Below are 11,064 nucleotides of genomic sequence, written 5' to 3' on the forward strand. Positions count from 1 at the left end.
AACTCGACCTGTTGGAGAGCCAAGTTTTTGTTAACTTCCAGTCTTCCAAACACATCTCTATTCCAGTCTTTGATTTTCTGTTTCAACACCTTCAACTTAGAGGCCAATCTAAAACTGGCCTTCCCACTCACCTCAGTCCTCTACCACCAATCCCAAAGAAGGTCCTTAAAACCATCCACTTTTAGCCACATGTTTTCAAACCTAAACAAAGAGAGGTCTCGTCTTAACCCGCCACCTTTCAGCAAAATGGGAAAGTGGTTAGAAGTGGGCCTCGGCAGCTTGTTTTGAACAACCCACAAAATTTATCAAGCTAGTTCTAGGTCACAAGGTATCTATCCAGTCTAGCCCAAGATTGGTTGTTCCTACCCCCACTCTAGGAAAACATACCACTTTGCAGCGGAAGATCTAGAAGCTCTAACTCATCTACAACCTGGGCAAATCTTCTTATTGCACCACTTATCCTTTCTTAACTACTCTTTTCTCTTTGGGAGAGGATGAGATTAAAATCGCCCCCTATACACCAGGGGTCATTCCAGATGCCTCTAATTGCCCCTTACCTCTTCCCAAAAAGCCTCCCTGTCCTCCCTAGAGAATGACCCATAAACTCCTGTGAAAATCCAGACGAAACCCATCTTCCACATTCCTGAGCCTATAGGAAATAGAGAAGTGTCTCATCTCCATCTCAATCACTTCCAAGTTTCTTTTATCCTAACAGATCAAAATTCCACCCGCAGAACCATGAGCATCCATGGCACCCCAGTCCAGGAACTTCCCAGAGCCTAGACTCCTCACCACACCCTCAAACATTGATTGAATTTTTGTCTCCTAAAGACAAAACAAGTCCACCCTTTGATTCCTAATCATGGCCTTAATCACCTTTCTTTTGGAGCTATCATTAGTTCCCCACACGTTCCAACTTAGCAACCTTAACTTCATTAAACTTCCAACATCTGGTTCCCTCTTTCTTGCGTACCACTCTTCTGCTTCTTCGCCCCCTCGTAATTAATGGAGCATTCTAGTCTTTTCAACTCCCTTTCAAATTTCGATTTGTCCAGAAGAACCTTACTATGGACTCTTTCCCTCATTTTTTTTATCTTGACCAAGAAGTCCAAAATGTCATTCTCCAAACCTTTTTTCGAAAACCCCAAGAATTTGCTGAATCTGGCCAATTCACTATCTTCCCAATTGATCTCATCCCATCCTCTAGCTTCTTATGGCACTATATGGACCAAACATAGCTCCTCTCCACCTTCTCTATTGCTGCCATTAATAGCCTCCATCAACTCCCAACTAGTTACTGCCCCTTGTTCTATAGACCCCAGTCCATTGACAATGCAGCACTGAGATTCCATCTGAGCTACCTCCCAACCAACCCTAGAAAAGTCGTAATACTCCCTCAAAGGAGTCCGACCAGAAATAGAAGAGGGGGAAGAAAAGGCAACAGGAACCAACAATCCAAAAGGGCTAGAGGCGGTTCCATATCTCAGAGCTTCCTCCAATAAGGCGTCGTCAACCTTCGAAATCTCCACAGGACATGGTTCCTCTTCCTCCTGCTTACTCAAGACGGTTTTCAACCGGAAGGAGGAGATGCTAGCATCTGGGCCCTTCAGAAGGCATGGGCCAATCCATACTAGGGGGCGGGCCTCACTAGAAGGGGCTAAACCCTTAGCACCAGGCAAAAACGGGCCTCGACAATCCAACCCAAACACCACTAAAGGCTCCTTGGCCTTGGTCCACCCCAAATCCTTCATAGGCAGCAGCCTAGAGAAAGACGACCCATTAAAAAGTAGCCCAGTCGACCCAGCGCTAGACGACCCAGCCTCAAGACCAGCTGGGTCAGACCCAAAAGATCCAGAGGCCAGGTCAAAGCTCCAAGGAGACTGGGCGGGGCTCGTCACATTAGGCCTACCCAAGCAAAGTTCCACAGGTTACCCCGACCTGCAAGTCTGTCTCCGCGTCCCATCAACAAGCTGCGGCAAGGCCTCGAGCCTAGTGACACCGCCCTCCTCCATTATGCGCTTACTCGTGCGTGCATGAGCCTCACCCCCAACCTTGCTTGCTGCTGCAGTCTTCACCCCTCTCAACCCTACCGACCCCACTTTCAAAATCGACCTAACCTCCCACTAGAGGGTTAAGGCGTAGCAAAAATCTTCAATCCATATTTCCACCACGTTGGGTAGCTCGTCTCTGTTCATCTTTACTAGAATCTACGCCCACTGCAGCTCCTCTAGTTTCTCTGTTTGGGAGTCGACTACAAGGAACCCCCCACACTCCTCCCCTATCCTTCTCAGAATGATCTGATCCCATAAGGAAATGGGAAGACCCACGATTCGCACCTATGTCTCATGCCTTTTTTCCCCTTTCGACATGCACCCTGTCTTGGGACTCCATTTTTCCAGTCGAAGAAAGATCCCCCCTATCGAAATGCTTCTAAGGCTTAGGACATTCTCTGCTTCTGCCAATATTTCAAATTCTAGCAAAATCTTACCCCTCTCCAGTTTTGCGATACCTAAATTGCCCTTCATATCCCAAGCTTTTGCCAAGAAGGTCCCCCAACTCTTCAGGTCACCCCCCTCCCTGATTTAGGGTTCCAGGACCCAACCAAACAATGACCCAATTTGTTCAAATTTCGGCTTATCTCCTTCTCTCTGACCGCCACCTTATCACTGCTCTTCCTTTGCTCATCGGTTGTTTGATTACTTCCGCAAAGGTTTTCGTCATAATAGGCTTCAACAGCATCACTTCGTCATTCTGGCCCTCCTTCCCTTCCTTATCGATACCCAGACGCCGTAACGTATCCATCATTGAAGTCCAGCCTTCCACTGCTCCTCTCCCTTTGGGGATAAAAATGCTGAAATTTTTGTTCTCCAGGTCCACAACTCCTAATATGATGAAACACCCACTTTTGTTTTCATCGCGCACCATAGAATAGGCCTTCCCATTTTCCTTCCAGTTTCTTCCTCATTTTCCAACACTCGTGTCCTACTGCAATGGACTAGACCTTAAAAAAAAAAACCCTAGGCTCTCTAGTCCTATTATTATCCACGACGAGATCCCTTTTTTCCTCTCCACAATCATAGCTTGAATTTTGCCCTTCTTTTCTTCTACCTCAATCTCAAAAGTTTTTGATTCCATACTAAATCTGCCCTTCTTTAAGCTATCCCAAGGCCCCAAGAGGACAACTCCCTCTACACTCTCACTCAGGCTCGAACGCCCTCGTTCTTCTCCATCGCTCCCAATCAAATGCAGAAACCCTCTCTCCCCTCCATTGCTTTCCCTCAGACGCAGGAGCCCTTGATCTTCTCCATCCCTTTCTCTCAGTCGCAGACACTCTCACTCTCCTCCATCGCACTCAGTCTCCCTTACTCTAGTTTTCTCTTTCTCTCTATCTCTCTCTCTCTCTCTCGCTTTCTCTCTTCCATCATTAGAAAATTTGCAAAACCAATAGGTTTGTCCCACATTGATGGTTATTTGTGAAATCCATTTACTCATCTTTAAGATGAGTAAGTAGGTATGACAACGGGACGGGTTTGGGACGAATCACCTCTATCCCATTCCCATCCCAAAATATTTGGTTATTTCCCATCCCGTCCCAAACCCGGGGCGGGGCAAGGTATGCATTCCCATCCCCGTTATAAAGTTAAAATTAAAATCCCATCCCTGGCCCGGCCTGACCCGGGTATGTGTTGTCGGGACGAAACGAGACAGGGTTGGGCTAGAGTTATTGATGAAACCAAATAGTTGTAAAATATATTTCTTTAACAAGAACAATTGTAGAGCATTTGAAGATATCGGTTAACACCAATGTCCTCGATGTTACGAATGCACCTACTACAAAGGCAATGAACAACCTAGTAACAATAAAGAGCTGCAAAGCAAGTAAATTGCCAATAAAAAGCTTGATGATGATGAACAAAAAACCGAATGCCCATTATAAGCTATTCAAATCTAGATTATTTCTGGAAGCAAGTTCAAGGAATAATTCTTTTTAAAGAATTTTAGAAGATTCTGAATATTAGAGTCATTGTGAATTTGAAAAATAATATATATATATATATATATATATATATATATATATATATATATATATATATATATTTCTTCTAAGGTTATGTGCCTAATCACTTAATTTTTGGACTAATTGCATGCAATAACAAATTGCATTGAAATCATACAACTTGAAATCATTTATATGATCATTATAAATTATTCTTCAATAAAATTGCTTCTGAAAACATTGAGAAACAATGCTTCTTGAACATGATTTGATGTTGCTAGTGTTCCTCGATGACTTTTAGGTGTTATTTCAATAATGAACACTAATATATGGTCATACAAAGAAAGAGAGAAAGGTTTAAAGTTTACTAATTTACATATTTATCAGAACTATATATCCAAGAAGAGATGCTGCACAGAAAAGCATACCACATAAGAAAGAACACCAATACCATATCCTAGTAAAAATCTGCCAGAATAAAGAGAAACAGATCCCTATATTGAAACCACTAGAGAGTTAAACATGCAGAATAATATACATAAATATATCAAAATTATAACTGAAAAGTGGAAATAACCTACAAAAGATAAGTAAATCGTGATCCATCCTGCAGTACAGACCATGGATGACATTCTCATGGCCTCATTCCACCTACAAAGAAATCAAGTTGTGAGAAAAGGTTTGTGTAGTAATAAATACCCAAATATGAGTAATCTTGACAGAGTATCCTCTATTCTTGCTCCTTTTTTACTAATGGAATCAACAATCCACCCACTTGAAATGGCATCGATCATTGCACCAATGGACAATATGGATAAAAAAACTGAGTACTGCAATTGATATAATTTTCTATCAAACATGATATAGAAATTGGTGAAATTTATCATTGATAACAAACACTTTAGCTTTTGGTCCATTGTAAACTAAGTTGCTTATACACTATGATATCATGCATAATGAGGTATGAATTTATCTGGATATAACAATGACCAAAAATGTTATGAAGGCTCAATTATGAAGTTTTGAATAAGATTAGAGTTAAAAGTAGACCTATGAGTAAGATAGCCCAAGCTCATTCATTATGCCATACTAGGCAGGTGTAGAGTGTCCTGCCTACATAGTCAGAAGCTTATAAGCACTAAAATAACAAAGTCCCACCTTTGCCAATGGAAAATGAAATCAAGAAAAGAAAGTACATAAACAGATTCAATGTTTTTCATAAGAGGAAAATTAAAATACTGGATACAAAGAGAAAGACAAGCACTTTAAAGAATAATATATTTTGACACCAACTGAATGTATAATTCCTTATGCAGCAAACATCATTGCCATTAGAATTCTTTTCTAGAATATGCATTTCGTAACATAAAAAACAACCTACAACATCTACTGCTTCCCCAATTCATGAGTCTCATCAAATCAGATAATATTATGGCCATTGATTTCTGAATATGACTAGTAGAATGCTTTTTCATATTCTTTCCAGTTCATTGACTCAGGAAATCATGTTCAAACCAAATGAGACAAGAACACCATTGGAAGAGATCTCAATACTTACACATGACCCAAATTCGAAAGAGCCACGAACAACAACAAATATACTAAGAAGAACCATCTATAGACCACCATTGTTTCCTGCCGCTTCCCATGACTGTTTAAGGGGATATTTTCCATTAGATTCTTCCAGCTAAAGATCACAAAATTGAGAGCAAGTTAATGGCTCGATAGTGATTAATAAAACAAGTATAGGTAATGGGTGTGGAAACTGGTGAAAAGTAGCAACAAGGCAGGCCAAAAGGTCCCATAAGAATGAAAGTAGGACAATTCATGCAATAAATCATTTTCAGAATGAAGCAAATTCCTAAATCCCCTTTAACCAAGTTGGACTTAGAAGGCCTGTTAATGGCCTTTGGACTAGACTGACCAGACCCACTTCCCATAACACAGGATTTCAATTTGAAATCAAAGACCTGGTTCATTTGAGAATTTGTACCTTCATTCTCAAGGCATTGTTGGTTTCAATTAGCATATGTTCGTGCACCCACAATTTCCTATCAAGGAGTCTACCTTGCAAGTCTTGAACTTGATTGTAAAGAAGACGGTTCTTAGTTACAACCATGGTAATCAACACCATATAAGACATCCCAAAATACAACATCCAAAATTAAAAGATATCCATAAGCTTAACAACATTGAAAAAAAAAAAAAAGACATTACAAAGAAATTGTTAGCAAAAAAAAAAAAAATCCTCTAACATCATCTTAAGTAAAAAATCTAAAGCACAAGTAAATCATCATTTTCATCCATCATTGTGAGTTGGGGCTATGAGTCATGAATTGATGAATCACCTAGTAAAAAGAAAACACAAAAAAAAAATAAAAAATTAGAGAACTTTACTAAATATTTTAATATAAAACAATTCATAAAATTGATAATTATGTAAATCGGTTACCTTCTTTTTCCTTCCATAACCAACTTTGAGCACACATTAAGGCCTCCAAAGTATCTGGATGAAGCCTACTACGATGTTTTGATACCACCTTACCACCCGTGCTAAAGGCTGACTTAAATGCAATTGTAGATATCGACATAGCATAGATATCACAAACAATCATCTACAAAGTTGGATACTTTATACCATCTGTATTCCACCAACTTAAAACATCAAAATTTGAAGTCCTTGGCAGAATAAACTCCTCTAAGTAATAATCTAACTCCGACTTCGTATGACTTTCTCCAATGGTACTATGAACAAATAAGTCAAACTTTGAAAGAGGATCTTGTTCATCATAGTTTAACTCCAAAATAGTTGAACCTCATGAAGTACCATAGGATGAAGTTTTTTGCCCCAACTTAGACTTTGATTAATACTCAGAAAGCAACTCATAACACATTCCACGAATTTTTTCTATCTCATTTGAAGCTGCAGACCCATACACTAGTGGAAAGTAAAACTCTAAAATCTTTATCTTGCATTTTGGGTCAAATATAGATGTTATTGCCATCACAAGATGACACCCACTCCAATACTTGTCAAACTTTTGCAACATACTTGATGCCATCATTTTCACAACATCATTTGAGCAGATCAACCAATTATACAATGTCTCTTTGATCTCACACACTTTGATGAAGAAAGTATTTGCAGTGGGATAATTTCGTCCTGAGAACAACTCTGTTATGTTGTAAAACAATTTCAATATTCCACATATTTCCTTTGCCATATTCCATTCTTCCTCTGATGGCACAACCATGTAGTATTTTTCACGTTGCTTCAAACGTGGGAACACATCTTTATCTGTTATAGCAATTGATAACATCAAGTATGTGGAATTTCATTGTGTCTTACAATCAAGACTTGACTTCTTATTGCATGGAATACGCAATTGGTGAGTTGCATCTTCAAACTTTTCCATTCTTGATGGGGCTGCTGACCAACATGCAACACTCTCACGAAAATTTTCAATTTCTACTTCAATGACATCCAAACCTTCCTTAACAATTAAGTTCAACACATGTGCCGCACATCGCATGTGAAAAAATTTTCCATTCAATAACAGTGAATCGCTCAAAGATAATTTCTCCACCAAGATATTGATCATTCCGTCATTACTTGAGCAATTATCCATAGTGACTGTAGATACTTTTCTATCCATATTCCAATCCAACAAGAAATCCATTAATATATCAGAAATAACTTATTTTGTGTGTGGAGGAGGCACATAAACAAACCTACATTAAGAAAAAAAAACATGTCATTAACACAAACAATATCATTAAATGATCAAATAAAAAAACACTTTGGAAGTTAAAAAAAAAAAAACATAACTAACCTTACAATATGATGTTGTAGTAACCAAAACTCATCAATGTAATGTACAGTGATAGCCATGTAGGCTTTCTTTTGATTTGATGTCCACATATCAGTTGTGATAGCAACTCTACTTTGAAGTTTCTCTAAGTAGCTAATCATCTTATCTTTCTCAACCTCATAAATCTTCATTATATTACACTTAATCGTATTGCGGGAAACCATCTTAAACAAGGGTTGGAGACTAGTAGCAAAATCTCTAAACCCCACATAGTCAACGATTAAAAGCGGGCACTCACGCAATATAATTGCACGTGCAAGCTTATCTCTTGAGATTTCTTGATCAAAGGTAAAACCACCAATTTGAACTTTTCCATGACCTTTTCTCTTTACTGCCAATAATTGTTGCCTAATATCAACATTTCTTCGTTTCATGCACCTATCTATGTGTACATGTAAATGTTTTGTCCTATTCTTGATCTTAATAGATGCTTCTACTAGGTGGTCACATGTTTGTCTCCTTTCTACACGTAACGTTGCCTTTGCTAGACTCCTTGCACAAATAATCATATGACGAGCATAATTTCCAAATTATCCAATTAAGACAATACGTCTTGATAATGCTGGCGAATTTACTTCTCATACATTCATTGACTATTGCATGTCAGTAGGGCTAAATATTGAGCATCATGTTGCTCATACTCATACCCAAAATGGTTTAGCAGAATCCTTCATCAAACATCTCTAATTAATAGCTCGACCATTACTAATGAAAACCAAATTACCTACTTCCGCCTAGGGACATGCTATTATGCATGCTGTAGCTTTAGTCCGTATTCGACCTACAAGTTACCATGAATACTCCCCTTCCCAACTTGTGCTTGGACAACAACCAAATATCTCTCACTTACGAATCTTTGGTTGTGCAGTATATGTACCAATTGCACCTACACAACGCACTAAAATGACTCCCCAACGAAGACTTGGGATTTATGTAGGTTTTGATTCTCCATCCATCATAAGATATCTTGAATCTTTGACAGGCGATGTTTTTACAGCCCGCTTTGCGGAATGTCATTTTAATGAGAGTATTTTCCCGTCATTAGGGGGAGAAAAGTCGATTCTTGAAGAACGACGAGAAATTAGTTGGAAGACATCTACTATGACCCATCTTGATCCTCGTACAAATCAATGTGAACTAGAAGTTCAAAAGATCATTCATTTGCAAAATCTTACAAATCAATTACCAGATGCATTCATTGATACAAAGAAAGTGATTAAGTCACATATCCCGACTGCAAATACTCCAGCATGGATTGATGTCCTGTGGACCCCGCATTCCGGCTCAATGCGTTTCCCACTCGAATGGCGAGCTCGATTTTTATTTGAAAAATTGATTTTTATTGGTTAAAAAAAATGACTTGGGAGTCGCCACTTATTTTTGTTTTATTTGTAAAGGGTAAACAAAATAAGAAAGAAAAACCCTAAGTGTAACTCCTTATTTCAGAAAAGATGGTCTACGAAAAATCAGATCGGGTTCGGGGATCAGGTTACTTATTGGGAAGGTACGGTACAGACCATAGCACCCCTTTAAGTCCCTAAAGTCGGGTCTCTACTAATAAAATGAAGCTGACATGACAATTGATGAGGAAATCAATGAATACCCGGAACTATCATGCACATATGAGAATCAAAGCATGCATATAGAAATACCAGAATGGGAATAGATATGTACCTGGGCAGTGAGCCACCATGCGCTATCAAGAAGGAAGGTTAGTGCTCAATTAAGAAACAATAGCATACATATCAAAGAACAGGATAAATCGATTATGTATGATAATCAAGTCAATCAGTCAGTCAATCAATCGATCAGTCACATATGTGAGGCCCCCACCAAAGCCCGTTTACTATTGGGTGAATCAGTTTCGCAAATTCTATCACTAAGAATTACGAAAATAAATTCACACTTATTTTAAAACATTTTAAAAACATGGAAGTATGAAAATTGCTTGCCAGAAATAAAAGTGGCAGTAAAGCTTTATTAAAAATGTGATTTTGGAACCTAAAGAAAATGCTCTAAGGATGAAGAAAAAGGTGGAACGTTAGCCGGACAGAATTCCGGATGCGAGATATCCGGAGAAGGTTGAACGGCGGCCGGACAGAATTCTGGATGTGAGATATCCGGAGAAGGTGGAACGTCGGCCGGACAGAATTCCGGATGTGAGATATCCTGGTGGAATGTTGAACGTCGGCCGGACAGAATTCCGGATGTGAGACATCCGGAGAAGGTGGAACGTCGTCCGGATAGAATTCCGGATGTGAGACATCCAGAGTGGAATGTCGGCGGAGAAGAATTCTGGATGTGAGGCGTTCGGGTGGAATGTTGGCGGAGAAGAATTTCGGATGCGAGACATCCGGATAAGGTAGAACGTGGTTATGAGTAGCATGAAGGATAGGTATGAGTTGTATGGATATGGGGGCTTGGGTGAGTGGTTTTAATGGGTATGTGAAGGAGTGAAGGATGGCATGCACCCGTGAGACTCCATGTAAGCGAGGGAGTGGGATGGAGAATGAATGAGAGGAAGATGGGTGTGGTGGAGGATGCTTGATTCTTACAAGCTTGAGTGAGGAAATGGGTATTGACGACCTAGAGAGAGAGGTGGATAGATGAACGACGGGTAAGGTATGCACTCAGGGAGGAAAAGAAAACAAGGAGATAACAGGATAGCAACAAGAAGAAGAACACGAAGACTTTAACTAGCATATCAGACCCATTTCATCATTTCATCCGTGGGTCCAACATCCAATGAGTTAAGATGGAAAATACTCGTCAGAATAGGGCATAAAACACAACAAGCTCTTCCAATATTTAATCAGTAATCACTAAAACAGAACAACCCAACAGGCAGAAATGAAAAATCACTGAGAATCAGCCCTGGACAGTATGAAAAGAATGGAAAATATCCAAAAAAAACAAATGGTCATGCATGGAAATCTCCTTTCTCAGCTCCGTGTCCTGGACTCTTCCCAGCAACTCTACGCTCTTCTGTTCTTAGCTTCCTCCTCCAGTTCAACCAATACTCTTTCCCTTAAAACTCTCAGAAAAATTGTTCTCCCTCCTTCACAATATTGTCCCCCCCCCCCCCCCCTTTTCAGAAAACCTGCTCTTGTTTTTCTTTCAAGTTCCTCTCTTCTTCTTCTTTTCCTTCTGTATTTGTCATTTTTTTTTTCTGGATTTGCCTTTCTAATGATCTCT

This window comes from Vitis vinifera, chromosome 16 (genome assembly GCF_030704535.1).
Source record: "Vitis vinifera cultivar Pinot Noir 40024 chromosome 16, ASM3070453v1".
NCBI classification, from domain to species: domain Eukaryota; kingdom Viridiplantae; phylum Streptophyta; class Magnoliopsida; order Vitales; family Vitaceae; genus Vitis; species Vitis vinifera.